At 33.0% G+C, this 20,692-nt stretch overlaps 2 long non-coding RNA genes across 4 annotated transcripts; one reads left to right on the top strand and one right to left on the bottom strand.

Annotated features, from left to right (window-relative positions):
- Positions 1-714: 714 nt before the first annotated feature.
- On the bottom strand, positions 715-18,986 carry LOC132300538 (uncharacterized). Of its 3 annotated transcripts, XR_009480481.1 has the most exons (4): positions 18,745-18,986; positions 18,409-18,514; positions 5,732-7,798; positions 715-2,044 (listed from the first exon to the last, which is right to left on the bottom strand). It is a non-coding gene; the product is annotated as an uncharacterized LOC132300538 (long non-coding RNA). The 3 variants fall into 3 exon arrangements; XR_009480483.1 differs by lacking the exon at positions 5,732-7,798; XR_009480482.1 differs by lacking the exons at positions 715-2,044; positions 5,732-7,798 and adding an exon at positions 13,735-13,810.
- Positions 16,144-17,463, top strand: LOC132300539 (uncharacterized). The gene is made up of 3 exons (XR_009480484.1): positions 16,144-16,207; positions 16,301-16,353; positions 17,403-17,463. It is a non-coding gene; the product is annotated as an uncharacterized LOC132300539 (long non-coding RNA).
- Positions 18,987-20,692: the final 1,706 nt, after the last annotated feature.

Here is a 20,692-nt window from a genome sequence, read left to right as displayed (position 1 = left end):
ACTCCATATTCTCTTGTCTATAGCATGGAAGCGGTTCTTCTATTGGAACAACAGATCCCTTCATTAAGGATAGCCATACAAGAAGGTCTTACAAGTGAAGAAAATGTCATCTTACGTCTTCAAGAACTGGAAGCATTAGATGGAAAGAGATTAGAAGCTTAACAACAACTAGAGTGTTATCAAGCTCGACTTTCGAAAGTATTTAAGAAGAAAGTTCGATCTCGATCATTTCAAGTTCGAGAATTAGTATTAGTTATTCGTAAACTAATTGTTATGAATTGCAAGGGAAATAAATTTGTATCCAAATGGGATGGACCATATGTTGTTCGTGAAGTTTATACTAACGGCGCATATCTTTATTGATGAAGACGGAGTAAGAGTGGAGCCCATTAATGGCAAGTTCCTGAAGTGCTACTACCCATGAAGGCAATACTCCTGATCGTATGAGCTTAAACTGCACTATGCTCCTGATCGTATGAGCTTAAACTACACTATGTTCCTGGCCCGCATGAGCTAAAACTGTGTACGGCCCGAATTAAAAAAAAAGAAGAAGTTATTTTTAACCGAACTATGTCATTGACTTGATCCCTATAAAGGTACGTAGGCATTGGAGGTTTGTTCCAAGTTCAATCATCCATGAAAAAAAAAAAAAAAAAAAAAAAAAAAAATTCTTACTATACTCATGGCCCGCAAGAGTTTAAACTGTGAACGACGGAATAAATAAAACTCTTGATGCTTTTATTAATCGAAATGAAAATTTGTAAGAGTTTACTCAAATACACGAGAATGATAAATATGCTCCTTGATATGAGTCTAAACTATCTTCAAATTAAAAGCCAATCCATGTCAAACTCAAGCTTGAACTACATAAGGCTTCCCAAATCAAAATAGGTAAAGCTCTATCTTCGAGACAGATATGCACAAGCACACTTGCGTAACTCGGTAACTTCTTGTGAAGTTGTTACTGATGTCTGGTGCATGAGTAAACTTGTACACTGAGTCAAATCTTTTGGTGGAGCTTCGGCTTGAAATCATCATCAAACTGATAATGGCAAAAGATACTGGTGGTATGACCTCTTGGAGTTTGTTCTTACTCTCTGAATGGTTTTTGTCTGATCTGTGGCGAATGAAGGCTAATAGACTGCATCTACATCTGTCGTTGCTATCTGGATTGATTTATGGCTGCTGACGACACTGTCTGTGTTGGTCGTATGACCTCTCGAAGTTTGGTCTCGCTCCATCAATGGCTGTTGGATAATCCATGGCTGATGAAGACGTTCTTGCGGCAGGTATTGACAACATTGTCTGAGCTAATGGTAAAACCTCTTTCCATCTACATTTGTCGTTGCTATCGGGATTGATTCATGGCTGCTGACAACACTGTCTGTGCTGGTCGCATGACCTCTCGGAGTTTGGTCTCGCTTTATCAATGGTTATTGGATGATCCATGGTTGATAAAGACGTTCTGGCGGTGGGTGTTGACAACGTTGTCTGAGCTAGTGGTAAAACCTCTCTCCATCTGCATCTGTTGTTGTTATCTAGATTGATTCATGACTGCTGACGACACTATTTGTGCTGATCGCATGACCTCTCGGAGTTTGGTCTCGCTCCATCAATGGCTGTTGGATAATCCATGGTTGATGAAGACGTTCTGGCGGCGGGTGTTGACAACGTTGTCTAAACTAGTGGTAAAACCTCTCTCCACCTGCATCTGTCGTTGCTATCTAGATTGATTCATGGCTGCTGATGACACTATCTGTGCTGGACGCATGACCTCTCGGAGTTTGGCCTCGCTCTATCAATGGCTATTGGATGATCTATGGCTGATGAAGACGCTCTGGCAACGGGTGTTGACAATGTTGTCTAAGCTGTTGGTAAAGCTTCCCTAGGTCTACATATCTCGTTGCTCTCCGAGTTGATTTCGTGGCTGTTGACGACATTGTCTGTGTTGGTGGCATGACCTCTTAGAATCTGTTCTCGCGCCAAAATGGTGATAGTATAGGGCTTGAAACTCTTGAAAAATACCATTGTTGACTAGCAGCCCCTGAAAAAAAGAAAAAAAAAAAAGGTGTTAGCACTTGAAAAATAAAATAAAAATAAATAAATAAATAAATCAAAAGTGTGAATTGGCATGCATGGAAGATTTTGGTTCCGAAGGAACAATGGATCCTTACGGACTCGTTGCGTTCCGAATGAACAATAAGTCCTTACGGACTAAATGCGTTCCGAAGGAACAATGGATCCTTACGGACTAGTTGCGTTCTGAAGGAACAATGGGTCCTAGAGGGACTAACAGAGAAATATATATATAAATAGTAATAAAAAAGGAAATTCTTCCAACAAGCATGAAAAAAATAAAATAAAATAAAAATTCTTTCTCTAACAAGCGTGGAGAGAAAAAATAAAATAAAATAAAAAATTTTGCTCTAGTAAGCGTGGAGAGAGAAGGGGGAAAAAAAAAAAAAAATTCATTCTCCAGTAAGCGTGGAAGAGAGAAAAAAAAAAAAAAAAAGAAAAAAAAAAAAAAAGAAGACAGTCATACCAATTATTTGTTAGAGCAGAGGTCGCAATCCAACACAGTCTTAAAAATTGTGATCTGACAAGTCTTCAAAGATTATTAGAATTGATGTCAAACCATACAATATTGAGGGTATATATAGGCAACAAAATACCTCCAAGTTGTTTTGGGATTTGGATAATTTTGTTCAAATAGAAAAGTAAAATTCCAATCCAAAGTTAGATAGGAAAGCAAAAGAGGAAATCTTACAATCCAAAGTTAGATAGGAAAGTGAAAAAAAAAAAAAAAAAAAGAAGAAGAAGAATAAATCCTATTAATTTTGGAACTCGAAGTGGGGGAGCTTTGTAGACACTAAAATTTAGTGAGTTTTGATTTTAACAAATGGACCCATTAAATATGGGCCTAATGTTTAATTAAGTTATTTAATTGGTGTTGGCTTGATCCACTTAAATTATTTAATTAACACAGCCTAGAAAAAGATAATTATTCCTAATAAAATATATTTAGAATAATTAATTTTAAGGATAATTATCATAATATAACCGGCCCGGTCCAATTATGATTTTTTTTTTTATATTTTTTATTTTTTATCCTGAGATGACAAGTGTCATCATCCTATTAATCTAAGAAGTCTATAAATAGAGGCTTGGAGGAAGAAAAAAGGGGACACAAATTCAGAGTCCAGAAATCCAGAGATTCAGAATTCAGAAGTCCAGAGACTCAGAAATCCAGAAAGTCAGAAGTCAGAGACACAAATTCAGAATCCAAACCTAAAAGCGAAGAACATCAAGCACATCCAACAACGTGCCGTTCTTCATCAAATCCCATGGTGATCAAGAACAAGCACATCCAACGACGTGCCGTTCTTCATTAAATTCCACGGTGATTCAAGAACAAGTTCGTACAGCCCTTAAATCCAACCAACAACAAAAAGGAGATTGAATCAGAGGACCATTCTTTTTGTAAAAGATATTACAAAGAATTATACTCCAAATATTTCTGATTTAATAAATTATTATTTTGCCCATATTTTGTCTTTATTTGCAGAGAACAAAATTTGTGTATACAAATTTCATTCTCCAGCAAGCGTGAAAAAAAAAAAAAAAAAAAAAAAAAAAATGAAGAAGAAGAAAAAAAAGAAGGGAAAAAAAAAATACCAATTATTTGTGTTCAAGCAGAGGCTGCAATCCAACAGTCTTCAAAAGTTGTGATCTGACAAGTCTTTAGAGATTATTGGAATGGATGTCAAACCTTACAATATTGAGGGTATATATAGGCAATAAGATACCTCCAAGTTGTATTGGGATTTGGACAATTCAATTCAAATAGGAAAGTCAAATTCCAATCCAAAATTGATAAAAAAAAAAAAAAAAAAAAAAAAAAAAAAAAAAAAAAAAAATTGGATACTTCAAGTCCCACTTAAAAAATGAGATAAGTCCTGTTAATCTTGAGACTCGAAGTGGGGGCAATTTGTAGATACTAAAATTTAGTGGGCTTTGGTTTTAACAAATGGACCCATTAAATATAGGCCTAATGTTTAATTAAGTTATTTAATTGGTCAAGACTCGGTCCGCTTAAATTATTTAATTAACCCAGCCTAGATGATTAAATGAAAAGATAATATTCCTAATGAAATATATTTGGAATAATTATTTTTAAGAATAATTATCATAATATAACCGGCGCGATCCAATTATAATTTTATCCTTATCAGGAGATGACACATATCATCATCCCATTAATCCAAAAAGCCTATAAATAGAGGCCTGAAAGAAGGAAAAAGGGGTACACAAATTCAGAGGAGACTCAGAAATTCATAGACTTAGAAGTCAGAGACACAAATTCAGAATCTAAACCCAAAAGCGAAGAACATCAAGCATCAAATCCCACATCCCACAGTGATTAACAATAAGCACATCCAACGTCGTGCCGTTCTTCATCAAATTCTAAGGTCATTCACAAAGGATTGTATTCCAAATATTCCTGATTTAATAAATTATTATTTTACCTATATTTTGTCTTTATTTGCAAAGAACAAAATTTGTGTGTGCACTGGTTAATACGGTATGATTATTAGTTATAAACTAATTCAAAAACTCGCAAAGCTAAGTATATATATATAAATAAGATTGAATAATCTATGTAGATTTATGATGAAAACGATGGAGATTGAAGAACTTGTCAAATTGAAGGGCGCACGGCGGGAGGTTATAATTTTATTAGTGGAGATTCAAGGTTATTTAACTGGTTTTTACCTAAAAATAAAAAAATTTCTATGAAAAGGCAACATTTACAAGCTACAATTCCCAGTAAAAAACTATAAATAATTGACAATTTATGGTCAATGAAAAAAAACGCTTTTGCTCAATCAATTCAAATTTGACAAATATCTCAAATCTTTGGAATGATAATTAAAAAAACTGCCCTCGTACAGTAATTACTACTATTCTTCTATTTAATAATCATTTTGTTTTTAAGAATTCAAAAGTGGGCTGGGCTTACATATATATGTTTCACCGAAACGACTTTAATGTGGCCCAAAGGAAAGGATAGCAGCCCAATTTTTATATCCCTAAAATAAAAAATTCTCAATTATAATTATATATATTTTAAAAATATTATCATCTCATCTGCTAAAAAAACAAATCCTTTCAAAATTATTCTTGCTAGTTGCTATCATTGGTCCTTGTCTTCCACCATTGGTTCGGCCGTCACGGCTATTATCAATCATTAATCCTACAAGTTTTTTTTAAGGGGATTATTACTAATACATGGGCTTAAGGCCCAAATGTTACTCTAAAATAGAAACGAGGTCTTGATTTTCACTAAAGGATTGACCTAGAAAATATTTCTTTAAAATAGATTCCACTTTATGCTTTATACCACAAAAGAACTTATATTACTAAAATGACCCAAAGTAATATTTTAATATAATAAAAAGCCTTAGATCATGAAATAAAATTACAGCAATGTTTTTGAACAAAATATTTAATATTTTTTCTTTTCTTTTTAATTTTTTAAGGTAAATTAAAATTATACAGTAACTTAATAAAGACTTATAGACTTCTTTAGACAAAATATCGCATATATAAATTAAATTTAACGAAATAGTATAATTCTGATACCAAAATTGGGATGGATCTAACCGGATAGAAGCATGCAAAATAACATAGAATCAATTTAACAATTAAATCACAGAAATGACTGTCGAACCTGATAATGCTCTGATAACGCCCTGTAGAAACGCCTGAACTCCGGCAAAGAACGGGTCAACAAGCCAACAGTTCGAGTCAACTCACAAAAGAAATTGATAAATTAAAACGAAGACTCCTTGTACTGGTTGGATTCAAGAAAATTCTAGGATCTACACTGTTTTGCTAAATAAAATCTATATATTTGATCTATTTGTCGACAGAAGTCTTTTGCCCGAAGGTACTGAAAATATTAAATAAGGAAAAGAAATTTGTTGAACAGGAGCAAACTGGATTATTTATTTCATGGAAAATATATACATAGATACACACTGTTTATACATGGATACACTCTCACACTATATGTTACAAAGGAAATATATTGAAGGAAGTCACAAAAGAAAACACACTGGAAACTGAAGGCTGGGATGTTTGATGGTTCGAGACTTGTTTGTTCTAAAACTCGATGATCTTTACTTGAGCAGAGAGGCTCCTTTTATAGCAGAAGAGGGGGATGAATCGGTGGTTGAGCTTGAAGATGCTGCATGGATGGTTGAGATTCAAGATGCTTTAGAGATAAGATGACATGAATTATTGCTGAACTGTTGATGGCTTCTTCTGGAGAATTATATCTATTTTTGCTGTTGAGAATTTCCTTTCGGTGGATTTGCTTTTAACTGTACACTGTTAAGGATCTATTTTTGACTAAAATTCTTGCATATTGGACAAATTTCTGTCGGTAGTGTTATCTGTTGGATTGTCAATTCTTGCTCTGGCATGCCTGCGGGCCAGGTATTCATCAATACTGTCTGGTGAGCTGATTTCTTCATTTCTATAAGCAAGATTAAACTGTTCTAATAACATCTTTTCTTCATTTATTATTTATTTAACTTCTGGGGATATTTCAATCTCTAGAGGAGACTTAATGACATGAGGAATTCTTGCTTTAACAAAAATTTACATGTTGATATTATGATCATAGAGTCTGAAACCAGGATTATAGCTTGGGTTAATTTGTCGATAGGCTTTATAGTACACCAGATGGTTAAAGGTAGCTAGTTCTATCTCATTACGAAAGTTATTTACAAAATCAACATGTTGGGTAAGAATTTTGACTTCAGTTGGATCAGAATGAATGTAAATTTGATGTTGTCCCAAAATTATAGCTTCATCCTTTACCCATTCTGGAGAAGTACTATGGATTTGAAGGAGAATTGGACTTTATGGCATAAAATTTTGAGTTAGTTTTTGTTCGAACGCAATGGCTTGGTTTAAACGATTGGGAAAATTACATAAAGAATTTAGATATTCTAAGGGAGTATCCTTGGGTATGATGAAACTATAGATCATTCCTAATTCTAATAACTTGCTTAAGTAACAAATGGTTGATTTGATAGAGAAAAGGGTTTTTCTGGGTACTTCAAAAGGAATAAAGAAAATAGGGTATATATTTAACAAGATAATGGCTATTGGTATGTCAGTGCTTGTTTGTATTAATCGTATGAAAGTATAGTTATAACGGGTGCCTTTGGGTGGACTGTTGTTTCTGAGGTAATTTTGGATATCAACCCATTCCTTGAGCCCATCTGATTTAATTTCTTCAAGAATAAGTTCTTTGATGTTGTCTGGAAAGAGCTCAACTTGTTGTCTCAGGATTCTCTGTAGGTGGGAGAAAACAGGTGTAGTAACTTGGCATACTTGGTTTGTACCAACAGAAATTGAACTTTTTAAAGATTTTCATCTTCATTAGTCCATTGCTCAGAAATAGTTAGTTCTATGAGATTTGCTGTCGTCTTTTGATAAGCTAAATTTAACTTTTTATAATGAGATATAAGCGTCTCATGTTCTTGTTGTAAATTCTGATATGCTTTATTAGATGATACGAAATATTCACTTAAAGTGTTTAGATTTCTAACGAGGGTTCTATCGGGGTTGTTTCTAGAAAACCAAATATTATCTAAAATAAGTTTTTGGTCAGGAAAAAGATCATGTCTAGCGCGGAACTGTTGAGCTGGGTTTTGGATAATTAAAAGAGGATTAGAAGTGCCTGGTATAAGGCTATAGCTATTATTGCTCTTATTCTCCATTCCTGCAAAATTTAACAATCGATTAGTAAACGAGATAGAATATCTGCTAAATAATTATCTTTTCCTCTGACATGTTCAAATATAGGTTTAAAACCTCTTCCAGTAATACAGTCAATAAAGGAAATCCATCTCTTAGCAGACATCCGCTGTTGTTTTGCTTTATTTGCAAATTTAACTATATTATCACAATCTGTTCGTATAAGAAATTCTTTATCATGGAATATCTAAAAATTTTCAATAGAGTTGGTTACCCCTATAATTTCTAGATCTGTTGAGGGTAAAATAGATTGTGCTTTATTAAAAGTTCCACTAGCATGGCGACAAATTTGTTCTTCATCTCGAGAAGATTCTTTTGTTGGTCTTTGAAAAAGTAATCCTGCCCATCCTTGAGCTGATGCATCTGTTTGAATAATTTTATAACTATTTTCAAGTGGGAGTTGTAAAGATTCTAACTGAGAGACTAAAGATTTAATTTTCTTAACTAACTCTATATCTTGGGTATTGAAATACTTTTGACCATGTTTTCTGAGTTTTGAATATAAAGGTCCTACTAGTTGTCCTAATTTTGGAATAAAATTGCGACCATAGTTTAACAATCCTAAAAATGCTTGTAACAACTTAGTTTCTTCTAATTTATCAGGAAAGTCTAGAATCTTTTTGACAATATGGGATTGTAATTCTATTTTTCCATCTTTTATGTATAAACCTAAGAATTCAATATCTTGTTTTTCTAATATTATCTTTTTACTACTTATAATGAGTCCTTGTGTTATAAACTCGTTGAATATAAGTTCAAGATGTTTTCTATGTTCTTCTTTAGTTTGACTGAAGACTAAGATATCGTCGATGTAAACACAACAGAATTTTGAGTGTTTATTAAATATAGTATCCATTTTACGCTGAAATTCTTATGGCGCATTTTTTAATCCAAAAGGCATAACAAACCACTCATAATGTCCTTCAGGACATGTGAACGCTGTCCATTCAATGGATTCATCGGCCATTCGGATTTGCCAAAATCCTGATTTACAGTCAAATTTAGAAAATCATTTTCTATCTTGGATTCGATTTATTAAAAAAAATTTATTAGGGATTTTATAACTATCATCATAGGTATTGTCATTTAATCTTTTATAATTTATAACCATACGAGTCTTTCCTTTTTTTATTTCGGCATGATTTCGAACCATAAAAGCTGGACTCTTATGTCGATTATTACTTTTTCTTATTACTTTTAGTGATAACAGTTCCTTAATTTGTTTTTGGAATTCTTCTTGATCGTCTAAGGTATGAGGATTATCTTGTGTTTTTATAGTTATAAAAGGATTTATTATATTTAATTTTGCTTCAATTTTATTTTTATGCCAGTGTTTCTGGGGGTCTTCACCTAAAATTTCTGTAGTTTCAACTAATCGTATAAGATTATCAATGTTTAGTTTGGGGTTTTTTAATATAGTTTTATTATTAAGAAAAATCTTTGGTTCGTCAAGATGACTAAGAAATATTAAAGCTTCAGAAACGTCTTCTAAAAATTCGTATACATCAAATAAATTTTCTGTCGTTTCTTTTGTCATAGGTAAGGTATTAACATATGTAATGGCTCCTTTATCTTTTTGAGGAATATAAGGATCTCTAGATGGGATAAAGGTTTCTTTCTTAAAAAATTGTAAACCTGTAGGAGTATACATAAATCCTCCCGCAAGTGAGTTTATAAAATTTAATCCTAAGATAAAATCATAGGTGCTAGGAATATTATTAACTACGTAAGTCTAGGGTAAAACAAAATTTTCATTATTAATTAATATAGGAATGTTTTGAACACAATGGGTTATTGGAAGTTTTTCATTATTATACTGGCTCATGTTAACATTATAATTTAACTTTACTAAGGCTTCGTCTGGGACTAAACGTTTTTGAATTATACTTTTAGATGCGCCAGTATCAAGCATAGCTGAGGTTTGAACTAATTTTTTTCTAAATTCTAATGTTACTGGGAATTGAATTGGATTAGATGGTTTATATATTGAGTTTATAGATTCGACTAAAATATTTTCTTGCTTATCTTCATATTTTGTATAGTAATTATGACATAATAAAGTTTTACAATGGTTTTCACAGTAATGACCTTTTTTGATAGATGTATTGCACTGTTTACAATTATAAGAAGAAAATTGAAAACTAACTAAGTTATACTGACATGAGGGATTACTTATAGTGTGAACGAACTCTTCTATTGAATGAAGCCCTTGTTCAAAGTCTTCATCATTATCAAAGTTGCTATATAAGCTCTCGATACTATATATACTTTCATTATCATCGTCAGAGTCATAAATTTTTTCGAGTTCATATAATTCCTCTATTTGTTCTTCAATATCTTCAAGTATGTTGATCTTTTCTTGTATCCTTTTAATAGGATTCTGTTTGTATCTATGAGGGCAATTTGGTCTAATGTGTCCTGGATCTCCACAAATAAAACATTTGTGATGTCTTTCTTTTGTGGGTAAAGTATTTACCTTATTATCCTTGTCTTTGTTATCCTTTTTATCTTTATTTATCTTTTGCTTTTATACTAAGGTCGCTTTCTGAATTGCCTAGGGTTAGTTCTAACATATGGTTTTTTATTACGAAAATTCTTGTAGGTCTTGCTTTTTCGCATATTATATTTTTTAGGTTTATTATGCTTATAATTGTAATTCTTCTAAGGCATACACCCATACTGGGGTGGAAAATCTATTTGTCTACACGTATAATAAAATTGTTTTTTGATTTGTTTAGACTCTTTACGTTGTCGACATTCTGCCTTTAACATGTTCACTACAAGAAAAAATGACTTCTACGATGGGCCAAAAACGCCGTGGAAACCTATTCACGGCGCATTCTAGGCCCTCGTGTATGAGGGTTCCGTAAATAATCAATTTTTTTTACGGGAAAAAATCTATTTCGTAAAAAAATAATAGATTCACCGTAGAAAATGATTTCGTTTATATATATTAAACTTATTTACGGCATGGATATTTTCCCGTTAATAATTAATTTACGAGGCACCCACGCAAGCCGTAGAAAAGTTTTCTACGGCAAATTGTAACTACCGTAAATAATCTTACGAGGTTTCTACGGCGAATCGTAACTGCCTGTAAATAATCTCACGAGGTTCTGACGCGTTGGGTTGATGTAAACGTGACTTGATGTATCCCTAGAATTCTTAGATGACCCCAGAGTTGTATGTTTATCTTCACAGGCTGAAAAAAGGGGGAGACTTGGGTTGCCTCCAGAAGGTCCTGCATCTTTAAAATCTACCACACCTATAATGCAGGAAGAAAAGGTTTGGATATTTGATATCATATTTATTTATTCAAAGATTACAGCAGTCCGATAGAACTTGAATTATTGTAAGTGTTCTCCCATTTTGCAAAACTCGGTGCCAGTTTGGTCTGCTACGTTGCCTTCTATTGCTACAAAAGCAGAGCTCATGAGAGACTGTTTAAGATCTCTCATGCGCAACCACATGGTAAATGATTTTGTTTTGTGTCATGTCATGGTAGCTTGTAGTAGGATAATCATAAGTCTGAAAATATAAACGAATATAGACTGCTTGTTGTTGCTACAGTGACATAGTAGCATAAATTGATATAGAATGATAAAGAGGTAGTCGTAAGTTTTCTGAATATTGAACCTTTTTCTCATTGCAGTATATAATGCTTGTTCTTCTCAGGGAGAGGTTACTTTTGTTGTAACAGTACAACCTTCTTATAACTTTTGTTATGAACATTTTACCTTCATTGCTCATCTGGCATGCTTGTTAGAAATTAAATGGGTGTTCATTTCTATGAATAAATTTAAGCTTATGTGTATACAGAAAATCCTATTTTAGAGGGTGTTAGGATAAAATCACTCAGAATAGGACAATGATCATTAGCAGAAAGGTGCTTTTGATTCAAAGTAAACGTGCAACATCCTTTATTATTTTGCAACTTTGTTTTATATACGTGTTACTTTCTATGAGCCCCCTCCCTCTTTTTTTGTTGGATCTAGGATGATGATGTGAAAGCGAAGAGGGCATTCCAAACTCTTTTGATATATGTCAGAAATGTTGCAAATAATCCTAATGAGGAAAAATTTTGGAAGATCCGACTATATAATCCAGCCTTCAAGGTAAGTCTCTCATTTTATAGATTTTGTTGATAAAAATGATGCAGAAATAATCTGCCCTCTGAAAGGTTCAAATATCCAGTAGGTGGGAAATCTAAGGTTGGTACTAGATGCGAATTTTCTCCAACTTTTTTTCTGACCATTTGGCCAACTCTTAGTTGACAATGTATTTTGGAGTTCCAAAATATAGCAAAAGAAAAAAAAGAGGGATGGATGGATGGATCTCTAATATGGATCTCTAATATGCCCCCAACATTGTGCCTCAATTCAATGGTGAACCCAATATTCCTTCAAGGGAAAGAACAGGGAGGGTCACTAAAATTCTAAAATAATGCATAGATATGGACATATATATGCATGTGTACTGCATATAATTACCATTATCAATAAAAAGTTGTTTCCTTTCTTGGAAAAAATATCACAAAATGTTTCTATTTGTTTAATTTTTTTAAATGCTAAAACCCTGGAAAATATTTTTACATCCAAAAGACCAATAATTGATTTATTTTATCCTAAAAGCTCAATCGTTGAGTTACTGTTAGCATGCACATAAAAAATTTGACAAAAATGTCCCTTCCATGTGTCTACATTTTCAACACATAAGATGCACCATTTAAATGACCCTTTCCTCTTGTGCTGCCTCTGGATACCAATAAAATCTTTAATTTCTAGAAAATCTAATGGGTTTTTCTATTATATGTGTAGATATAACTACACACACGTAAAGATAAACTACCCCACCTGACTAATCCCTTCATTATCTTGTTTTAATCAGTAATAGCTCTGAGAGTCAAACCTACATAGCGTTACCATGCACCAATCGTTGACCCATACATATAAAGGAATACGTATATAACTGCCGACCATCATCCCTAGCTTTTTCCTCAAACCATCATAATTGATGTAGAGTTTGTAAACAGTTTGCTCTCTTAGATTGATAAATTTGAGGATCCATTTAAGCTAATCTAGCTCCTGGCTTGTTCATTATTCATGATGGACAATCAATTGCTTCTGGGACTTTTGGGCAAGTGATTGTTTAATACTTACTGTTGCACCAAGCAGTGACTCTTTACTAAGTTTACGAAGTTCTGCCAAATTAATGGAATTTTCTGTTTCATAACAAACTAATGGATTAATTTGTGTTCTAAATAACAGGAAAGAGTTGGGAAATTGAAAGAAGGTATTGAGTTTCTTGAGCATTGTGGGTTCGAGAGAGATGAAGGAGGTGAATTTTTATTTTTTCCTAGGGACAAGGCTGACATGATGATCTGTGAATTGCCAAGGTGATTACAAATAATCTACCAAAACAAGTGAATTAACAACATATCAACAACTTCTCCTCCACAACAATCAATCAAAACCTCCACATACGATGATCCCATACTCCCATGCCTTCAACATTTTAAAACAAGAAATAAAAAAGGCCTCCACACGGGCCGATGTACCAATAAGGTAATAAAGTTCAAGATACACTGCAAAATTGGTCACTTAAAGGCACGTGACCTCCCTAAGTATGAGTATAAAAAGCATTAAAATTGTGCAATCATAAAAGAAGCATAGTATTTGACCTTTGTTGTAGACTGAAATCATAGAAATTCTGATTCTTCAGCTCCTAATGAACTGGTGATAATCAATCTTGCCAGAAAAAAAAATATTTCAAAAATGTACTTTTATAAGTACACTCCACTACATATAATACTTTGGATCAACTCTATAAAATTAAAGCTTTAACATTTAATTAAACATAATTTTTATGTAGACAATATTAACTTTTATAAGTACACTCCACTACATATAATAACCTGTAAGTCATGTGCATCCATTCTTTATCCATCACTATTTGCTTAATTATTTTGTCTAGTAACCTATCACAAAATATAAAAAAAATTTGCCAAAATTCTAGGAAGAAGAATATATAACTATATTCATGATAATGTGAATAAAGGAAGAATAGGGTCTTTTCAAAGAGTAAGTTGGTAATGAAATAACTCTTCTCTCAGATTGTAGAACAAAAAATTGATATATAGTATAAATCTTATTAGCACTTAACTTTATTAGGTAGTCTATATATGCATTTTGTATTGAAAAGGCAGAAAGGGGTCTTTGCTATGTTTGATCATTCCTGGTAGAAGATATTAAAAATCTGGAGTTCAACAACAATCCCCTATTATACGTTATTAAAGCTTCTCAAATTGCAAGGCAGATTTTTTGAATGTGTCATATTCTCTTGGTGTTCGTTGCAAGACATACTGCAAATGTCTAGTCTTTGAACATTGGCTTGCTAAAGATCATCTGCTTGGTTTAAATGGGAGGGGCTGTTGTGTTTTTCTTCAGCATTTCTATGTGGTTTCGCCTTTCATTTATTATTTCAGCCTATCTTGTCTTTTAACATATTAATAAGCCATGTCTTATTGACGACCAATAATACATCAAGCTTGCATTCAAGCTAGGAAATACTCTAGTCCATATAATTCTATGAAAGAAAATTTTAAATCCTTTTCATGGTCATTGGCCAACTGCGAACATAATTAAAAGACAAGGGCTATAATGATAGAGGAAAAGGAGGAACCAAAAGCAAATCCGGGAAGATAACTTAATTTCTTTTAGCAACAATGATATATATCTCTTGGATGATCCATTCAGCGCTGTTGATGCACACATCGCAAGCAGTTTATTTAATGTAACTACAATCCTCATCTCACCAATTTATACTACAGCCACATTTGTTTTTAAGTTGAAAGCTAATTAATACATGTTATGGTCAGGAATATGTCATGGGAGCTCTGGCAGGAAAGACAGTATTACTTGTGACTAACCAAGCTCACTTCCTTTCTACATTTGATTTTATATTGGTAAGTAATTTAATCATTACCACTCTCCATTATCCTTCTGCAACAGTAATTCTTTTATATTCAAAAGTATAGCAAACTTCCATTTCCTTTATACGTGTTTCCAATAATTTGATACCTAAACCCGTGTCCAGAATCAGTTCTTCTAAGCAAGAATTTGAAAAGAAAATAATATCATTATGTTGAAAGTTGATATCTGAAGGGAAAATCCTGGAAGCGGCTACCTATTATCAGTTGTTGGCTTCTAGTCAAGAATTTCAGAACCTTGTGAATGCTCACATTCACACTGCAAGTTCCAAGAGAAACACTCAATACAGTACTTCTCAAAGGCCTAAAACCCTCAAAGAAGAGATCCAGAAAGTTTACACTCAGGAACAGTTGGACACAATGTAGGAGATCAGTTAATTAAGTAAGAGGAAAGAGAAAAATGAGATACTGGTCTGAAGCCTTACAATATCTGAGACACAACAAGGGATTCTTGTACCTCTCCCTGGCAGTTATAGCCCACATTATATATATTGTTGGACAGTTTGCTCAAAATCTTTGTTTGGCTGCTGAGGTATAGGATCCTAGTACAAGCAGATTGAAGCTAGAAAGTTTCAATCGCTATTTGTTTTCTGCTTCCTTACATCGGGAACTAAGCAAAGGAGTGTGTTGCAATTAAACTTTTGTTTTCTTATATTTTCCTGTTGTTTTAGATGATATTGCATGCGCTTTGATACGCCCAAATATGTCATTATCCAAGATTTCTAGAAAAACCAATTTTTTGCCTTACTTCAACAAAACTCTACATCATGTTCTTTACAAATCAAGGTAATGCACATTCATAAATGTCAATATAGAAATTTCCATTTCAATATGCTTTCAATAATATGTGTGTCTCTATTTAGTACCCATGTGTATATGTATGTGTATGTTATAATTTAAGAGCTTTTTTTGTGTGTATGATATGAGTCTCTATTTACTATCCATGTGTATATATGTACATGTGTATATATGTATGTGTATGTTATAATTTAAGAGCCTTTTTTTGTCTCCTGAATTGGTACATGTAGATGAAACTATTGTTCTTGATGTAGGAACTTAACTGAAGCTCTATGGATGAATTGTAATTCTCTTGGAATTAATAGTACTAGATATGGGATTACAAGACGTGAATTTAGTATGGGGTAGCTTGATAAGCCTGGTCGATATTCATCTTTAAGAACTTGGTGTTTGAGGAGGTCATATTCTTTGCTTGATTTTCAACACCAATATGCTACTCATGCAGCTACTGAAAAGAAATCACAGAAGATGCTTTTGTACCTAACAGGATTGGTATTCGCAATGGTGGGGTGCACTTATGCAGCGGTTCCTCTATATAGGAGGTTCTGCCAAGCTACTGGGTATGGGGGTACTGTTCAATGCCGTGAGGTGAGGCAATCTCTATAAGTTTTGTCATTTTGGTAGTTAATTTCTTTTCCCAACCTTTTTCTGAGCAATAAAACCAAAGCATATTGTTTTTAGAGTGTTGAAGAAAAGATATCTCGGCATACTCAAGATGGAACAATCACCACCAGGTATGTTTTTAAAATTTTACTTCTTAAATAAGACAGTTTTATATTGTTTCCATTATTCAAAGCATGAATTCTCCAGCATTGATTCGAATTAAATCTCTAGACTGAAAATATTTATTTCGGTTTGTTTATGATTATTTTAATGAAAACTTTTGCACTTATGAATCACTGATTTTCAAGGTAGCATATCTCTATTCTTTGGAATGATTCTCTTACAGTAGGTGGAACAAAAGTGCTTTTGATGTTCCAATCAGTGAAAGAGCTTAGTAATTCTGTTTAGGAGGGAAAGTGGAAATAAGTGGAGGGATTCAAGGGAAGAAAAATACAAGCTGGGATTAGAACAATAATCCCTCATTTGGGAGTTCTTTATGGAAAGAAAACAAGAGAAATGGGAGGAAATGAACACCTCTGGCCTATCAATTTTTGTTTTCCCCCATCTCCAAAGATTGGTAGAAATGGAAGGAAAGTAAACTGAATTAGTAATTACCCATTTTATTCCTTGTTCTAGAAGAAGTGAGTTCCTATTTTATCCTTTATTTTAACAAAAGAAAATGTTCTTTTCTTTCTTTTATGTTCTTTTCTTTCTTTTATTTTCTCTTCTTATAAATTCTTAATCAAGGAAATTGATCATCATCTTTTCTTCCTTCTTTTTCTCTTATGAAATTACCAAATAAAGGGAGGGTTATCACCTTCTCATCCCTTCTTAGCTCACGTACAATCGGGAGCTTTTAGAAGTGAATTGAAACAAACAAGACATGAGTACTCTTTGGAAGTCAGTCTCGAGCAGTTGCTCAAAATCTGATACATCAACCATATCACTCCATCATAATCGTACAGTAAAGCTCAAAATTAAGCTCATTTTAAACCAGCAAATTGGAGTGAGGTGACTAGTTTCAGGAGTATGCATTGGTTCTTTATATCCTAGATTATAATTAGTTTGGTTATCCTTCATTTTTAGAAACATCTAACAAGACCTTGATTAAGGTAATGTATTTTGTTGATTCTTCTTGTAGATGTCTTGTTTTGATGTATTCTTGGTATTATTTATACAGGGATATTGTGGTGCAGTTCAATGCTAACGTGGCAGATGGAATGCCTTGGAAGTTTATTCCCACACAATGAGAGGTCCTCTTTCTCCTGTTACACATCTTATTTTAACATATACATATATGTATGTGAGTCTACGCACGCACATATATGTACAGAAAGCTGTAAATGAATGTAGTCATGGTGAATCACAGGATTCTTAAGCTCACCTCAAAAAATTAATGAGCTCAAACTCATAGATAGTCTCAAGGTAGTTTTGATGGAGACAACCCTGGTTCAAGTTCAAGCAGATTGGCTTTTCATTTAGTTTATAGAGTGCTTTTAGCTTACTGAACGTAGCTCAAGTTCATCTCAATAAATTGATTAGCCTTTGGCTGGTTATCTCATGAGTGAATCTAGTTGAGAAGATTATGAGCCAAGCTTGAGTAGTTTGGTTCATCTTACAACCCTTTAAATTTCTGAAAATATATTTATTCATTTATTTATTTATACAAATCCCTCAAGTGCTCTATGTTGTAATAGGCATTGTATTTTAAAACCATTGATTCTATTGTAGGTAAAGGTGAAGCCGGGAGAAAGTGCCCTTGCATTTTATAACTTCCTTTGATTCATAACTTCAGAACAGAACTAATGTGGGCTATAACTTCCTTTCTACATTTGATTCTATTTTGGTAAGTAATTTAATCATTACCACTCTCCATTATCCTTCTGCAATAAAAATAAACAAATGCTCACATGCTGAATCATTTAAAAAATGGAACACAACAACAGCTTAAAAACAAAGAGCTAATCAAGGGACCAGGAGCATTAAAAAAAAAAAAACTATTGCAATGATAAATGAATAAAAATGACAAGAACTTCCACCACCCACTTACAATTTACAATTTGTTTTAATTAGTAAATGGTACTTCAAATTACAATTGATCTTGTTTTTGGTTTTAATATTTTGGTTACGTGTTGGATTAATAAAAAAAATAAAAAATAAATAAATAGATTACAAAAATGTTGTACCTGGCACTTAATGAAGGGGTTGGTTCTCCCTTCTTGTAACAAAAGCTAGTTCAGGCCAATAAATACAGCAACACCCACAAAGGCTACTTCTTTTCTTCCTCAGAGACTGTAAAGAAAACAAAAACCAATCGGATTTCATAAGTTTGCTTCGGAGAGAGAAACTGAGCAAAAAAAGGCAACACTCCTGTTGCATACCAGAATCGGATGTAACTAATATGATTTATTTTCAAAGTGGGAAGGCTCATATGAAAACAAAAACTCGAATAACATTCTGATTCCTGTAGAACGATTGAAAGGATGAAAGTAACAGAGAGGCAAGTCTAACAAGGTACGTACCGTCGTCCATGGTGGCTCTCCTCAACTTCAATTTTTGGTCGCTAGTTGAAAACCCTAACCTCTTCGCTGGTCGGTAACGGAATGATCGACACCGTCGGGAGCCCAATCTGAGAAAGACGAGTTTAGGAAATCAAGCTTTCTTTCCTCAAATTACTGGCATCAACACGGTTGAAATCGATAGATGAGAGATTCGGCTCTCTCTCTTTCCACACTCTGAATCCATAAGTTCTTTTTCTTTTCTTTTCTTTTTTTTTTTTTTTTTTTTTTTTTTTTTTCTGGTATATATAGCTGTTCGATATAACTAAAAAACAAAAAATAAACAAATAAAAATAAAAAATAAACCGGGAAGTGAAAGTTTTCGGTGGGGAGTGAAATATTTTTGGCGGGAAGTGAAAAAAAAATTATTGCTTATCTACGGCACAAAAAAGATGCCTTAAATGTGAAATTTATTCACGGGCTTTTTAATCTACTGCAAAAAAAAACTTAAGTTCACTTTTTCATTTTCCTGTATATATATTTTTTAACTGATTTTATTAATAGTTGCTTATTTAAATTTTTGCGAGGAAGTTAAAAACAATTTTATTGCTTATTTACGGGGCAAAAAAGATGCCTTAAATGTGAAATTTATTCACGGGCTCTTTAATCCACCGTAAAAGAACTTAAGTTCATTATATATATATGTGTTAAGTGATTTTATTAGTTGCTTATTTACAGGGCAAAAAAAATGCCTTAAATGTGAAATTGATTCACGGGGAACTTTTATCCCGTTAAAGATATACAAATAGGCCGTAAATATATCTAAATATTCACGAGCTCTTTAATACGCCGTAAAAATATTTTTCTACGAGGATTCTACTAAATCCTCGTGAAAGCATGTCCTATAATGTAACAATTACGAGGATTCTTTCATAAACTCCGTAAATGATAGTAATCACGAGGCAAAATAAAGAAGCCTCGTAAATACCATGTCGTAGAAGCCCACATTTCTTGTAGTGGTTATACACATGATTAACTCTATCTTCTATGGTTAGCGTATCTTGTTTAGGGTTTTCTACCAATTTTTCCCATATTTTAGTTCCTACGCTTCCGGGTAATTTCTGAAGATATCGATCAAGTAATGTTTTATCACCTGTTTTACCAGTGGCTGCAAAATACTCAAAAAATTTATTGGTATAGTTTTTTATGTATCTAAAATCACATATCTATAGTAATTCTAAATTACGTAAAGCTTCGTTTTGTTTTATTAAGGTGTCATCTAATAATCTATCTTCACCAATTAATACTTTTTTAATGAGCTTGTAAAGCCTTGAATGGTAAAATTATCATGTAAGATGGCATAATCATTTGGATAAATTACTTTATAAGCCTGCCACCAGTCACAATAGGTTAAGGCTTGAGTTCTATTGTCAAAATTGGTCAAAATAGATTACCTAATACAATCTTGTTCCCAATTTTCAATTACCCTTGCCCAGTCTTGGGGATCGTGCCTTGATATGTCTAATATTGTTCTTGATGATTGCGCTGGTATATTTTCATATTGTCTACAATATTGTGTTAAGGTGTACATATCTGGTATATTTCTATTTTCTACATAAGTTTCTCGTGAGGGATTTAATCTTTGTCCAGTAGTAAAGTCATCACTTAAGGTATTACTACCTGAGGTGTTAGTCTTTCTTTGGTCACTCATTTCTTGGTCGATTGAGTGAGATTCTAATGCTTCTGGTGCTTTTCCTTCTCTATGCTCTATTATATATAACTCTTCTTTTACTGTGTTTAATTCTAATGCTATATAGAAGGATTCAAATCCGACACTTATAATATTTTTCTTAATATCATCATTATTTTCTTGTTCTAAATAAATACTCTCGATAAGTTGGTATTTAGGTTCTGGATACTTGTCTTGCAATGATTCTAATTCTATATTATCAAAATCGTACATTATTTTATC

This window comes from Cornus florida, unplaced genomic scaffold, assembly GCF_030987335.1.
Source record: "Cornus florida cultivar Cherokee Brave unplaced genomic scaffold, ASM3098733v1 CherokeeBrave_3.0.0_Hap2_Chr03, whole genome shotgun sequence".
In the NCBI taxonomy this organism is placed as follows: Eukaryota; Viridiplantae; Streptophyta; class Magnoliopsida; order Cornales; family Cornaceae; genus Cornus; species Cornus florida.
Note: the sequence above shows the minus strand (reverse complement) of the source record. Positions and strands in the feature narration are given on the sequence as shown.